Below are 15566 nucleotides of genomic sequence, written 5' to 3'. Positions count from 1 at the left end.
AAACCTCCTACCAATTACTTGAAATCTATTATTGACCCTTCTGCTAAGGGAAATAGGTCCTTCCTATCCACTCTATCTCGGCCCCTCATAATTTTACACACCTCAATTAGGTCTCGCCTCAGCCTCCTGTGTTCCAAAGAAAACAACCCCAGCCTATCCAATCTTTCCTCATAGCTAAAATTCCCCAGCCCAGGCAACATCCTCGGAAATCTCCTCTGCACCTTCTCTAGTGCAATCGCATCCTTCTTGTAATGTGGTGACCAGAACTGCACGCGGCACTCTAGCTGCGGCCTAACTAGTGTTTTATACAGTTGAAGCATAACCTCCCCGCTCTTATATTCTATGCCTCGGCTAATAAAGGCAAGTATCCCGTATGCCTGCTTAACCACTTTATCTACCTGTCCTGCTACCTTCAGGGATCTGTGGACATGCACTCCAAGGTCCCGCTGATCCTCTGCATTTCTCAGTGTCCTACCATTTATTGTGTATTCCAACTGAATTCCATTTGCCACTGTTCTGCCCACTAGACGAGTCCATTGATATCTTCCTGCAGTCTACAGCATTCTGTTTCATTATTAACCACACGGCCAATTTTTGTATCATCTGCAAACTTCTTAATCATACTTCCTACATTCAAATCCAAATCATTGATATATACCAGAAAAAGCAAAGGGCCCAGTACTGAGTCGGTGCAGGCTCGATGGGCCGAAATGGCCTCTATCTGCACTGTGGGGTTTCTGTGATTCTGTGAGCCCTGCGGAACCCCACTGGAAACAGCCTTCCGGTCACAAAAACACCCTTCGACCATTACCCTTTGTTTCCTGCCTCTGAGCCAATTTTGGATCCAACTTGCCACTTTGCCTTGGATCCCATGGGCTTTTACTTTCGTGACCAATCTGGCATGCGGGACCTTATCAAAAGCCTTGCTAAAATCCATATAGACTACATCAAAGGCACTACCCTCATCGACCCTCCTTGTTACCTCCTCGAAAAATTGAATTGCGTTAGTCAGACACGACCTTCCGTTAAGAAATCCATGCTGACTGTCCCTGATTAATCCGTGTCTTTCTAAATGAAGATTTCTCCTGTCCCTCAGAACTTTTTCCAATAATTTTCCCACCACCGAGGTTAGGCTGACTGGCCTGTAATTATGCGGTCTATCCCTCTCTCCCTTTTGAAAGAACGGTAGCACGTTAGCAGTCCTCCAGTGGTCGGGCACCACACCTGTAGCCAGAGAGGATTGTAAAATGATGGTGAGAGCCTGTGCTATTTGGTGTCTTACATCTCTTAAGAGTGTGGGATAGATTTGATGCGGGCCTGGGTATTTGTCCAGTTTGAAAGATGCTACAGCCCTTAAGACTTGGTGTTTGAGCATGTTTATTTGATGTAATATTTGAATAGAAGGCAATGAAGGGTTGGGCTTGTAGTTTGTTTGTGTGGGAGGCAGAGCAGCAAGAAGAGGTGGAGGGGGGGTGGGGGGTTGCGGGAGGAGTAAAATTTGTAAATGTAAATTGAGTGTTGAATACTTGTATGAATGCGTAGAAGAGAAAAAAATGGGCGACAGCTTTAAGTAAAGAGAAAGCCAGCTAGCATATGCCTACGGCCATACTAGTCTGAATGCGCCCGATCTCGTCTGATCTCGGACGCTAAGCAGAGTCAGGCCTGGTTAGTACTTGGATGGGAGACTGCCTGGGAATACCAGGTGCAGTAGGCTTTTGCTGCCGCCACAGGCTGCTCAACGTTTTGCACACACACGCGCACACACTGCTCTTAATCAATCAACATCCTTTTTGCTGCTCTCTCTCTCTCTCTCTCTTGCTTTCCTTTGACCATTTCTTCGCTGCACATTCTCCTGCTGCTACACAAATGCAAGGGGCTCCAGACACAGGGCCGAAATAAGCAGAAGAAGAAAATAAGATAGCCAAAATACACACACTGGCGGAGGGCCACCAGGACACAGCAGCAGAGAGGAGAGACAAGGTGCATAGAAAACTCGGAGGGACAAACAGCAACAGAACAAAGAAGAATGTAGAAAGAGCAGCAGTTAAATTCAGGAAAAAAGCAAAGCCAACTAGCATGCTGTTGAAATGCATGTGTGTTAATGCGAGGAGCGTTACAAATAAGATTGACGAGTTGCAGGCGCAAGTTGCCACATGGGGTTATGCAATAGTAGCTATAACGGAGACCTGGCTTCAAAATGGGCGGAATTGGAAACTAAACAATCCTGGCTACAATGTAATAACATTTGTAGAAGTCGTGTGGGCAGATGTCACATGATCAGGCAGAATCATAGAAATTTACAGCACAGAAGGAGGCCATTCGGCCCATCTTGTCCGTGCCAGCCGACAAAGAGCAATCCACCCAAATCCCACTTTACAGCACTTGGTCCGTAGCCTTGTAGGTTACGGCAGTTCAAGTGCATATCCAAGTACTTTTTAAACGTGATGAGGGTTTCTGCCTCTACCACCCTTTCAGGCAGTGCATTCCAGACCCCCACCATTCACTGGGTGAAAAAATGTCTCCTCAAATTCCCTGTAAACCTCCTACCAATTACTTGAAATCTATTATTGACCCTTCTGCTAAGGGAAATAGGTCCTTCCTATCCACTCTATCTCGGCCCCTCATAATTTTACACACCTCAATTAGGTCTCGCCTCAGCCTCCTGTGTTCCAAAGAAAACAACCCCAGCCTATCCAATCTTTCCTCATAACTAAAATTCCCCAGCCCAGGCAACATCCTCGGAAATCTCCTCTGCACCTTCTCTAGTGCAATCGCATCCTTCTTGTAATGTGGTGACCAGAACTGCACGCGGCACTCTAGCTGCGGCCTAACTAGTGTTTTATACAGTTGAAGCATAACCTCCCCGCTCTTATATTCTACGCCTCGGCTAATAAAGGCAAGTATCCCGTATGCCTGCTTAACCACTTTATCTACCTGTCCTGCTACCTTCAGGGATCTGTGGACATGCACTCCAAGGTCCCGCTGATCCTCTGCATTTCTCAGTGTCCTACCATTTATTGTGTATTCCAACTGAATTCCATTTGCCACTGTTCTGCCCACTAGACGAGTCCATTGATATCTTCCTGCAGTCTACAGCATTCTGTTTCATTATTAACCACACGGCCAATTTTTGTATCATCTGCAAACTTCTTAATCATACTTCCTACATTCAAATCCAAATCATTGATATATACCAGAAAAAGCAAAGGGCCCAGTACTGAGTCGGTGCAGGCTCGATGGGCCGAAATGGCCTCTATCTGCACTGTGGGGTTTCTGTGATTCTGTGAGCCCTGCGGAACCCCACTGGAAACAGCCTTCCGGTCACAAAAACACCCTTCCGACCATTACCCTTTGTTTCCTGCCTCTGAGCCAATTTTGGATCCAACTTGCCACTTTGCCTTGGATCCCATGGGCTTTTACTTTCGTGACCAATCTGGCATGCGGGACCTTATCAAAAGCCTTGCTAAAATCCATATAGACTACATCAAAGGCACTACCCTCATCGACCCTCCTTGTTACCTCCTCGAAAAATTGAATTGCGTTAGTCAGACACGACCTTCCGTTAAGAAATCCATGCTGACTGTCCCTGATTAATCCGTGTCTTTCTAAATGAAGATTTCTCCTGTCCCTCAGAACTTTTTCCAATAATTTTCCCACCACCGAGGTTAGGCTGACTGGCCTGTAATTATGCGGTCTATCCCTCTCTCCCTTTTGAAAGAGCGGTAGCACGTTAGCAGTCCTCCAGTGGTCGGGCACCACACCTGTAGCCAGAGAGGATTGTAAAATGATGGTGAGAGCCTGTGCTATTTGGTGTCTTACTTCTCTTAAGAGTGTGGGATAGATTTGATGCGGGCCTGGGTATTTGTCCAGTTTGAAAGATGCTACAGCCCTTAAGACTTGGTGTTTGAGCATGTTTATTTGATGTAATATTTGAATAGAAGGCAATGAAGGGTTGGGCTTGTAGTTTGTTTGTGTGGGAGGCAGAGCAGCAAGAAGAGGTGGAGGGGGGGTGGGGGGTTGCGGGAGGAGTAAAATTTGTAAATGTAAATTGAGTGTTGAATACTTGTATGAATGCGTAGAAGAGAAAAAAATGGGCGACAGCTTTAAGTAAAGAGAAAGCCAGCTAGCATATGCCTACGGCCATACTAGTCTGAATGCGCCCGATCTCGTCTGATCTCGGAAGCTAAGCAGAGTCAGGCCTGGTTAGTACTTGGATGGGAGACTGCCTGGGAATACCAGGTGCAGTAGGCTTTTGCTGCCGCCACAGGCTGCTCAACGTTTTGCACACACACGCGCACACACTGCTCTTAATCAATCAACATCCTTTTTGCTGCTCTCTCTCTCTCTCTCGCTTTCCTTTGACCATTTCTTCGCTGCACATTCTCCTGCTGCTACACAAATGCAAGGGGCTCCAGACACAGGGCCGAAATAAGCAGAAGAAGAAAATAAGATAGCCAAAATACACACACTGGCGGAGGGCCACCAGGACACAGCAGCAGAGAGGAGAGACAAGGTGCATAGAAAACTCGGAGGGACAAACAGCAACAGAACAAAGAAGAATGTAGAAAGAGCAGCAGTTAAATTCAGGAAAAAAGCAAAGCCAACTAGCATGCTGTTGAAATGCATGTGTGTTAATGCGAGGAGTGTTACAAATAAGATTGACGAGTTGCAGGCGCAAGTTGCCACATGGGGTTATGCAATAGTAGCCATAACGGAGACCTGGCTTCAAAATGGGCGGAATTGGAAACTAAACAATCCTGGCTACAATGTAATAACATTTGTAGAAGTCGTGTGGGCAGATGTCACATGATCAGGCAGAATCATAGAAATTTACAGCACAGAAGGAGGCCATTCGGCCCATCTTGTCCGTGCCAGCCGACAAAGAGCAATCCACCCAAATCTTTACAGCACTTGGTCCGTAGCCTTGTAGGTTACGGCAGTTCAAGTGCATATCCAAGTACTTTTTAAACGTGATGAGGGTTTCTGCCTCTACCACCCTTTCAGGCAGTGCATTCCAGACCCCCACCATTCACTGGGTGAAAAAATGTCTCCTCAAATTCCCTGTAAACCTCCTACCAATTACTTGAAATCTATTATTGACCCTTCTGCTAAGGGAAATAGGTCCTTCCTATCCACTCTATCTCGGCCCCTCATAATTTTACACACCTCAATTAGGTCTCACCTCAGCCTCCTGTGTTCCAAAGAAAACAACCCCAGCCTATCCAATCTTTCCTCATAACTAAAATTCCCCAGCCCAGGCAACATCCTCGGAAATCTCCTCTGCACCTTCTCTAGTGCAATCGCATCCTTCTTGTAATGTGGTGACCAGAACTGCACGCGGCACTCTAGCTGCGGCCTAACTAGTGTTTTATACAGTTGAAGCATAACCTCCCCGCTCTTATATTCTACGCCTCGGCTAATAAAGGCAAGTATCCCGTATGCCTGCTTAACCACTTTATCTACCTGTCCTGCTACCTTCAGGGATCTGTGGACATGCACTCCAAGGTCCCGCTGATCCTCTGCATTTCTCAGTGTCCTACCATTTATTGTGTATTCCAACTGAATTCCATTTGCCACTGTTCTGCCCACTAGACGAGTCCATTGATATCTTCCTGCAGTCTACAGCATTCTGTTTCATTATTAACCACACGGCCAATTTTTGTATCATCTGCAAACTTCTTAATCATACTTCCTACATTCAAATCCAAATCATTGATATATACCAGAAAAAGCAAAGGGTCCAGTACTGAGTCGGTGCAGGCTCGATGGGCCGAAATGGCCTCTATCTGCACTGTGGGGTTTCTGTGATTCTGTGAGCCCTGCGGAACCCCACTGGAAACAGCCTTCCGGTCACAAAAACACCCTTCGACCATTACCCTTTGTTTCCTGCCTCTGAGCCAATTTTGGATCCAACTTGCCACTTTGCCTTGGATCCCATGGGCTTTTACTTTCGTGACCAATCTGGCATGCGGGACCTTATCAAAAGCCTTGCTAAAATCCATATAGACTACATCAAAGGCACTACCCTCATCGACCCTCCTTGTTACCTCCTCGAAAAATTGAATTGCGTTAGTCAGACACGACCTTCCGTTAAGAAATCCATGCTGACTGTCCCTGATTAATCCGTGTCTTTCTAAATGAAGATTTCTCCTGTCCCTCAGAACTTTTTCCAATAATTTTCCCACCACCGAGGTTAGGCTGACTGGCCTGTAATTATGCGGTCTATCCCTCTCTCCCTTTTGAAAGAACGGTAGCACGTTAGCAGTCCTCCAGTGGTCGGGCACCACACCTGTAGCCAGAGAGGATTGTAAAATGATGGTGAGAGCCTGTGCTATTTGGTGTCTTACTTCTCTTAAGAGTGTGGGATAGATTTGATGCGGGCCTGGGTATTTGTCCAGTTTGAAAGATGCTACAGCCCTTAAGACTTGGTGTTTGAGCATGTTTATTTGATGTAATATTTGAATAGAAGGCAATGAAGGGTTGGGCTTGTAGTTTGTTTGTGTGGGAGGCAGAGCAGCAAGAAGAGGTGGAGGGGGGGTGGGGGGTTGCGGGAGGAGTAAAATTTGTAAATGTAAATTGAGTGTTGAATACTTGTATGAATGTGTAGAAGAGAAAAAAATGGGCGACAGCTTTAAGTAAAGAGAAAGCCAGCTAGCATATGCCTACGGCCATACTAGTCTGAATGCGCCCGATCTCGTCTGATCTCGGAAGCTAAGTAGAGTCAGGCCTGGTTAGTACTTGGATGGGAGACTGCCTGGGAATACCAGGTGCAGTAGGCTTTTGCTGCCGCCACAGGCTGCTCAACGTTTTGCACACACACGCGCACACACTGCTCTTAATCAATCAACATCCTTTTTGCTGCTCTCTCTCTCTCTCTCTCTCGCTTTCCTTTGACCATTTCTTCGCTGCACATTCTCCTGCTGCTACACAAATGCAAGGGGCTCCAGACACAGGGCCGAAATAAGCAGAAGAAGAAAATAAGATAGCCAAAATACACACACTGGCGGAGGGCCACCAGGACACAGCAGCAGAGAGGAGAGACAAGGTGCATAGAAAACTCGGAGGGACAAACAGCAACAGAACAAAGAAGAATGTAGAAAGAGCAGCAGTTAAATTCAGGAAAAAAGCAAAGCCAACTAGCATGCTGTTGAAATGCATGTGTGTTAATGCGAGGAGTGTTACAAATAAGATTGACGAGTTGCAGGCGCAAGTTGCCACATGGGGTTATGCAATAGTAGCCATAACGGAGACCTGGCTTCAAAATGGGCGGAATTGGAAACTAAACAATCCTGGCTACAATGTAATAACATTTGTAGAAGTCGTGTGGGCAGATGTCACATGATCAGGCAGAATCATAGAAATTTACAGCACAGAAGGAGGCCATTCGGCCCATCTTGTCCGTGCCAGCCGACAAAGAGCAATCCACCCAAATCCCACTTTACAGCACTTGGTCCGTAGCCTTGTAGGTTACGGCAGTTCAAGTGCATATCCAAGTACTTTTTAAACGTGATGAGGGTTTCTGCCTCTACCACCCTTTCAGGCAGTGCATTCCAGACCCCCACCATTCACTGGGTGAAAAAATGTCTCCTCAAATTCCCTGTAAACCTCCTACCAATTACTTGAAATCTATTATTGACCCTTCTGCTAAGGGAAATAGGTCCTTCCTATCCACTCTATCTCGGCCCCTCATAATTTTACACACCTCAATTAGGTCTCGCCTCAGCCTCCTGTGTTCCAAAGAAAACAACCCCAGCCTATCCAATCTTTCCTCATAACTAAAATTCCCCAGCCCAGGCAACATCCTCGGAAATCTCCTCTGCACCTTCTCTAGTGCAATCGCATCCTTCTTGTAATGTGGTGACCAGAACTGCACGCGGCACTCTAGCTGCGGCCTAACTAGTGTTTTATACAGTTGAAGCATAACCTCCCCGCTCTTATATTCTACGCCTCGGCTAATAAAGGCAAGTATCCCGTATGCCTGCTTAACCACTTTATCTACCTGTCCTGCTACCTTCAGGGATCTGTGGACATGCACTCCAAGGTCCCGCTGATCCTCTGCATTTCTCAGTGTCCTACCATTTATTGTGTATTCCAACTGAATTCCATTTGCCACTGTTCTGCCCACTAGACGAGTCCATTGATATCTTCCTGCAGTCTACAGCATTCTGTTTCATTATTAACCACACGGCCAATTTTTGTATCATCTGCAAACTTCTTAATCATACTTCCTACATTCAAATCCAAATCATTGATATATACCAGAAAAAGCAAAGGGCCCAGTACTGAGTCGGTGCAGGCTCGATGGGCCGAAATGGCCTCTATCTGCACTGTGGGGTTTCTGTGATTCTGTGAGCCCTGCGGAACCCCACTGGAAACAGCCTTCCGGTCACAAAAACACCCTTCGACCATTACCCTTTGTTTCCTGCCTCTGAGCCAATTTTGGATCCAACTTGCCACTTTGCCTTGGATCCCATGGGCTTTTACTTTCGTGACCAATCTGGCATGCGGGACCTTATCAAAAGCCTTGCTAAAATCCATATAGACTACATCAAAGGCACTACCCTCATCGACCCTCCTTGTTACCTCCTCGAAAAATTGAATTGCGTTAGTCAGACACGACCTTCCGTTAAGAAATCCATGCTGACTGTCCCTGATTAATCCGTGTCTTTCTAAATGAAGATTTCTCCTGTCCCTCAGAACTTTTTCCAATAATTTTCCCACCACCGAGGTTAGGCTGACTGTCCTGTAATTATGCGGTCTATCCCTCTCTCCCTTTTGAAAGAGCGGTAGCACGTTAGCAGTCCTCCAGTGGTCGGGCACCACACCTGTAGCCAGAGAGGATTGTAAAATGATGGTGAGAGCCTGTGCTATTTGGTGTCTTACTTCTCTTAAGAGTGTGGGATAGATTTGATGCGGGCCTGGGTATTTGTCCAGTTTGAAAGATGCTACAGCCCTTAAGACTTGGTGTTTGAGCATGTTTATTTGATGTAATATTTGAATAGAAGGCAATGAAGGGTTGGGCTTGTAGTTTGTTTGTGTGGGAGGCAGAGCAGCAAGAAGAGGTGGAGGGGGGGTGGGGGGTTGCGGGAGGAGTAAAATTTGTAAATGTAAATTGAGTGTTGAATACTTGTATGAATGCGTAGAAGAGAAAAAAATGGGCGACAGCTTTAAGTAAAGAGAAAGCCAGCTAGCATATGCCTACGGCCATACTAGTCTGAATACGCCCGATCTCGTCTGATCTCGAAAGCTAAGCAGAGTCAGGCCTGGTTAGTACTTGGATGGGAGACTGCCTGGGAATACCGGGTGCAGTAGGCTTTTGCTGCCGCCACAGGCTGCTCAACGTTTTGCACACACACGCGCACACACTGCTCTTAATCAATCAACATCCTTTTTGCTGCTCTCTCTCTCTCTCTCTCTCTCTCTCTCGCTTTCCTTTGACCATTTCTTCGCTGCACATTCTCCTGCTGCTACACAAATGCAAGGGGCTCCAGACACAGGGCCGAAATAAGCAGAAGAAGAAAATAAGATAGCCAAAATACACACACTGGCGGAGGGCCACCAGGACACAGCAGCAGAGAGGAGAGACAAGGTGCATAGAAAACTCGGAGGGACAAACAGCAACAGAACAAAGAAGAATGTCGAAAGAGCAGCAGTTAAATTCAGGAAAAAAGCAAAGCCAACTAGCATGCTGTTGAAATGCATGTGTGTTAATGCGAGGAGCGTTACAAATAAGATTGACGAGTTGCAGGCGCAAGTTGCCACATGGGGTTATGCAATAGTAGCCATAACGGAGACCTGGCTTCAAAATGGGCGGAATTGGAAACTAAACAATCCTGGCTACAATGTAATAACATTTGTAGAAGTCGTGTGGGCAGATGTCACATGATCAGGCAGAATCATAGAAATTTACAGCACAGAAGGAGGCCATTCGGCCCATCTTGTCCGTGCCAGCCGACAAAGAGCAATCCACCCAAATCCCACTTTACAGCACTTGGTCCGTAGCCTTGTAGGTTACGGCAGTTCAAGTGCATATCCAAGTACTTTTTAAACGTGATGAGGGTTTCTGCCTCTACCACCCTTTCAGGCAGTGCATTCCAGACCCCCACCATTCACTGGGTGAAAAAATGTCTCCTCAAATTCCCTGTAAACCTCCTACCAATTACTTGAAATCTATTATTGACCCTTCTGCTAAGGGAAATAGGTCCTTCCTATCCACTCTATCTCGGCCCCTCATAATTTTACACACCTCAATTAGGTCTCGCCTCAGCCTCCTGTGTTCCAAAGAAAACAACCCCAGCCTATCCAATCTTTCCTCATAACTAAAATTCCCCAGCCCAGGCAACATCCTCGGAAATCTCCTCTGCACCTTCTCTAGTGCAATCGCATCCTTCTTGTAATGTGGTGACCAGAACTGCACGCGGCACTCTAGCTGCGGCCTAACTAGTGTTTTATACAGTTGAAGCATAACCTCCCCGCTCTTATATTCTACGCCTCGGCTAATAAAGGCAAGTATCCCGTATGCCTGCTTAACCACTTTATCTACCTGTCCTGCTACCTTCAGGGATCTGTGGACATGCACTCCAAGGTCCCGCTGATCCTCTGCATTTCTCAGTGTCCTACCATTTATTGTGTATTCCAACTGAATTCCATTTGCCACTGTTCTGCCCACTAGACGAGTCCATTGATATCTTCCTGCAGTCTACAGCATTCTGTTTCATTATTAACCACACGGCCAATTTTTGTATCATCTGCAAACTTCTTAATCATACTTCCTACATTCAAATCCAAATCATTGATATATACCAGAAAAAGCAAAGGGCCCAGTACTGAGTCGGTGCAGGCTCGATGGGCCGAAATGGCCTCTATCTGCACTGTGGGGTTTCTGTGATTCTGTGAGCCCTGCGGAACCCCACTGGAAACAGCCTTCCGGTCACAAAAACACCCTTCGACCATTACCCTTTGTTTCCTGCCTCTGAGCCAATTTTGGATCCAACTTGCCACTTTGCCTTGGATCCCATGGGCTTTTACTTTCGTGACCAATCTGGCATGCGGGACCTTATCAAAAGCCTTGCTAAAATCCATATAGACTACATCAAAGGCACTACCCTCATCGACCCTCCTTGTTACCTCCTCGAAAAATTGAATTGCGTTAGTCAGACACGACCTTCCCTTAAGAAATCCATGCTGACTGTCCCTGATTAATCCGTGTCTTTCTAAATGAAGATTTCTCCTGTCCCTCAGAACTTTTTCCAATAATTTTCCCACCACCGAGGTTAGGCTGACTGGCCTGTAATTATGCGGTCTATCCCTCTCTCCCTTTTGAAAGAACGGTAGCACGTTAGCAGTCCTCCAGTGGTCGGGCACCACACCTGTAGCCAGAGAGGATTGTAAAATGATGGTGAGAGCCTGTGCTATTTGGTGTCTTACTTCTCTTAAGAGTGTGGGATAGATTTGATGCGGGCCTGGGTATTTGTCCAGTTTGAAAGATGCTACAGCCCTTAAGACTTGGTGTTTGAGCATGTTTATTTGATGTAATATTTGAATAGAAGGCAATGAAGGGTTGGGCTTGTAGTTTGTTTGTGTGGGAGGCAGAGCAGCAAGAAGAGGTGGAGGGGGGGTGGGGGGTTGCGGGAGGAGTAAAATTTGTAAATGTAAATTGAGTGTTGAATACTTGTATGAATGCGTAGAAGAGAAAAAAATGGGCGACAGCTTTAAGTAAAGAGAAAGCCAGCTAGCATATGCCTACGGCCATACTAGTCTGAATACGCCCGATCTCGTCTGATCTCGGAAGCTAAGCAGAGTCAGGCCTGGTTAGTACTTGGATGGGAGACTGCCTGGGAATACCGGGTGCAGTAGGCTTTTGCTGCCGCCACAGGCTGCTCAACGTTTTGCACACACACGCGCACACACTGCTCTTAATCAATCAACATCCTTTTTGCTGCTCTCTCTCTCTCTCTCTCTCTCGCTTTCCTTTGACCATTTCTTCGCTGCACATTCTCCTGCTGCTACACAAATGCAAGGGGCTCCAGACACAGGGCCGAAATAAGCAGAAGAAGAAAATAAGATAGCCAAAATACACACACTGGCGGAGGGCCACCAGGACACAGCAGCAGAGAGGAGAGACAAGGTGCATAGAAAACTCGGAGGGACAAACAGCAACAGAACAAAGAAGAATGTAGAAAGAGCAGCAGTTAAATTCAGGAAAAAAGCAAAGCCAACTAGCATGCTGTTGAAATGCATGTGTGTTAATGCGAGGAGCGTTACAAATAAGATTGACGAGTTGCAGGCGCAAGTTGCCACATGGGGTTATGCAATAGTAGCCATAACGGAGACCTGGCTTCAAAATGGGCGGAATTGGAAACTAAACAATCCTGGCTACAATGTAATAACATTTGTAGAAGTCGTGTGGGCAGATGTCACATGATCAGGCAGAATCATAGAAATTTACAGCACAGAAGGAGGCCATTCGGCCCATCTTGTCCGTGCCAGCCGACAAAGAGCAATCCACCCAAATCCCACTTTACAGCACTTGGTCCGTAGCCTTGTAGGTTACGGCAGTTCAAGTGCATATCCAAGTACTTTTTAAACGTGATGAGGGTTTCTGCCTCTACCACCCTTTCAGGCAGTGCATTCCAGACCCCCACCATTCACTGGGTGAAAAAATGTCTCCTCAAATTCCCTGTAAACCTCCTACCAATTACTTGAAATCTATTATTGACCCTTCTGCTAAGGGAAATAGGTCCTTCCTATCCACTCTATCTCGGCCCCTCATAATTTTACACACCTCAATTAGGTCTCGCCTCAGCCTCCTGTGTTCCAAAGAAAACAACCCCAGCCTATCCAATCTTTCCTCATAACTAAAATTCCCCAGCCCAGGCAACATCCTCGGAAATCTCCTCTGCACCTTCTCTAGTGCAATCGCATCCTTCTTGTAATGTGGTGACCAGAACTGCACGCGGCACTCTAGCTGCGGCCTAACTAGTGTTTTATACAGTTGAAGCATAACCTCCCCGCTCTTATATTCTACGCCTCGGCTAATAAAGGCAAGTATCCCGTATGCCTGCTTAACCACTTTATCTACCTGTCCTGCTACCTTCAGGGATCTGTGGACATGCACTCCAAGGTCCCGCTGATCCTCTGCATTTCTCAGTGTCCTACCATTTATTGTGTATTCCAACTGAATTCCATTTGCCACTGTTCTGCCCACTAGACGAGTCCATTGATATCTTCCTGCAGTCTACAGCATTCTGTTTCATTATTAACCACACGGCCAATTTTTGTATCATCTGCAAACTTCTTAATCATACTTCCTACATTCAAATCCAAATCATTGATATATACCAGAAAAAGCAAAGGGCCCAGTACTGAGTCGGTGCAGGCTCGATGGGCCGAAATGGCCTCTATCTGCACTGTGGGGTTTCTGTGATTCTGTGAGCCCTGCGGAACCCCACTGGAAACAGCCTTCCGGTCACAAAAACACCCTTCGACCATTACCCTTTGTTTCCTGCCTCTGAGCCAATTTTGGATCCAACTTGCCACTTTGCCTTGGATCCCATGGGCTTTTACTTTCGTGACCAATCTGGCATGCGGGACCTTATCAAAAGCCTTGCTAAAATCCATATAGACTACATCAAAGGCACTACCCTCATCGACCCTCCTTGTTACCTCCTCGAAAAATTGAATTGCGTTAGTCAGACACGACCTTCCGTTAAGAAATCCATGCTGACTGTCCCTGATTAATCCGTGTCTTTCTAAATGAAGATTTCTCCTGTCCCTCAGAACTTTTTCCAATAATTTTCCCACCACCGAGGTTAGGCTGACTGTCCTGTAATTATGCGGTCTATCCCTCTCTCCCTTTTGAAAGAACGGTAGCACGTTAGCAGTCCTCCAGTGGTCGGGCACCACACCTGTAGCCAGAGAGGATTGTAAAATGATGGTGAGAGCCTGTGCTATTTGGTGTCTTACTTCCCTTAAGAGTGTGGGATAGATTTGATGCGGGCCTGGGTATTTGTCCAGTTTGAAAGATGCTACAGCCCTTAAGACTTGGTGTTTGAGCATGTTTATTTGATGTAATATTTGAATAGAAGGCAATGAAGGGTTGGGCTTGTAGTTTGTTTGTGTGGGAGGCAGAGCAGCAAGAAGAGGTGGAGGGGGGGTGGGGGGTTGCGGGAGGAGTAAAATTTGTAAATGTAAATTGAGTGTTGAATACTTGTATGAATGCGTAGAAGAGAAAAAAATGGGCGACAGCTTTAAGTAAAGAGAAAGCCAGCCAGCATATGCCTACGGCCATACTAGTCTGAATGCGCCTGATCTCGCCTGATCTCGTCTGATCTCGGAAGCTAAGCAGAGTCAGGCCTGGTTAGTACTTGGATGGGAGACCGCCTGGGAATACCAGGTGCAGTAGGCTTTTGCTGCCGCCACAGGCTGCTCAACGTTTTGCACACACACGCGCACACACTGCTCTTAATCAATCAACATCCTTTTTGCTGCTCTCTCTCTCTCTCTCGCTTTCCTTTGACCATTTCTTCGCTGCACATTCTCCTGCTGCTACACAAATGCAAGGGGCTCCAGACACAGGGCCGAAATAAGCAGAAGAAGAAAATAAGATAGCCAAAATATACACACTGGCGGAGGGCCACCAGGACACAGCAGCAGAGAGGAGAGACAAGGTGCATAGAAAACTCGGAGGGACAAACAGCAACAGAACAAAGAAGAATGTAGAAAGAGCAGCAGTTAAATTCAGGAAAAAAGCAAAGCCAACTAGCATGCTGTTGAAATGCATGTGTGTTAATGCGAGGAGTGTTACAAATAAGATTGACGAGTTGCAGGCGCAAGTTGCCACATGGGGTTATGCAATAGTAGCCATAACGGAGACCTGGCTTCAAAATGGGCGGAATTGGAAACTAAACAATCCTGGCTACAATGTAATAACATTTGTAGAAGTCGTGTGGGCAGATGTCACATGATCAGGCAGAATCATAGAAATTTACAGCACAGAAGGAGGCCATTCGGCCCATCTTGTCCGTGCCAGCCGACAAAGAGCAATCCACCCAAATCCCACTTTACAGCACTTGGTCCGTAGCCTTGTTGGTTACGGCAGTTCAAGTGCATATCCAAGTACTTTTTAAACGTGATGAGGGTTTCTGCCTCTACCACCCTTTCAGGCAGTGCATTCCAGACCCCCACCATTCACTGGGTGAAAAAATGTCTCCTCAAATTCCCTGTAAACCTCCTACCAATTACTTGAAATCTATTATTGACCCTTCTGCTAAGGGAAATAGGTCCTTCCTATCCACTCTATCTCGGCCCCTCATAATTTTACACACCTCAATTAGGTCTCGCCTCAGCCTCCTGTGTTCCAAAGAAAACAACCCCAGCCTATCCAATCTTTCCTCATAACTAAAATTCCCCAGCCCAGGCAACATCCTCGGAAATCTCCTCTGCACCTTCTCTAGTGCAATCGCATCCTTCTTGTAATGTGGTGACCAGAACTGCACGCGGCACTCTAGCTGCGGCCTAACTAGTGTTTTATACAGTTGAAGCATAACCTCCCCGCTCTTATATTC

General features: G+C 46.5%; 3 non-coding genes and 3 pseudogenes across 3 annotated transcripts; all 6 read left to right on the top strand.

Moving 5' to 3' along the window:
- The first annotated feature begins 1595 nt into the window (after nucleotides 1-1595).
- Nucleotides 1596-1714, top strand: LOC147110036 (5S ribosomal RNA). Its single transcript, XR_015080491.1, has one exon. It is a non-coding gene; the product is annotated as a 5S ribosomal RNA (ribosomal RNA).
- A 2418-nt stretch (nucleotides 1715-4132) lies between these two features.
- On the top strand, nucleotides 4133-4251 carry LOC147110035 (5S ribosomal RNA). Its single transcript, XR_015080469.1, has one exon. It is a non-coding gene; the product is annotated as a 5S ribosomal RNA (ribosomal RNA).
- A 2409-nt stretch (nucleotides 4252-6660) lies between these two features.
- On the top strand, nucleotides 6661-6779 carry LOC147110034 (5S ribosomal RNA; annotated as a pseudogene).
- A 2417-nt stretch (nucleotides 6780-9196) lies between these two features.
- LOC147110033 (5S ribosomal RNA) lies at nucleotides 9197-9315 on the top strand (annotated as a pseudogene).
- Nucleotides 9316-11740: 2425 nt separating this feature from the next.
- On the top strand, nucleotides 11741-11859 carry LOC147110032 (5S ribosomal RNA). The gene has a single exon (XR_015080490.1). It is a non-coding gene; the product is annotated as a 5S ribosomal RNA (ribosomal RNA).
- A 2419-nt stretch (nucleotides 11860-14278) lies between these two features.
- Nucleotides 14279-14407, top strand: LOC147110031 (5S ribosomal RNA; annotated as a pseudogene).
- Nucleotides 14408-15566: the final 1159 nt, after the last annotated feature.

This window comes from Somniosus microcephalus, chromosome 12 (assembly GCF_052327205.1).
Source record: "Somniosus microcephalus isolate GS21.2 chromosome 12, FLI_Smic_1.0, whole genome shotgun sequence".
Taxonomy (NCBI): Eukaryota; Metazoa; Chordata; class Chondrichthyes; order Squaliformes; family Somniosidae; genus Somniosus; species Somniosus microcephalus.
The sequence above is the reverse complement of the archived record's forward strand: the minus strand, read 5'-3'. Positions and strand labels throughout refer to the sequence as shown.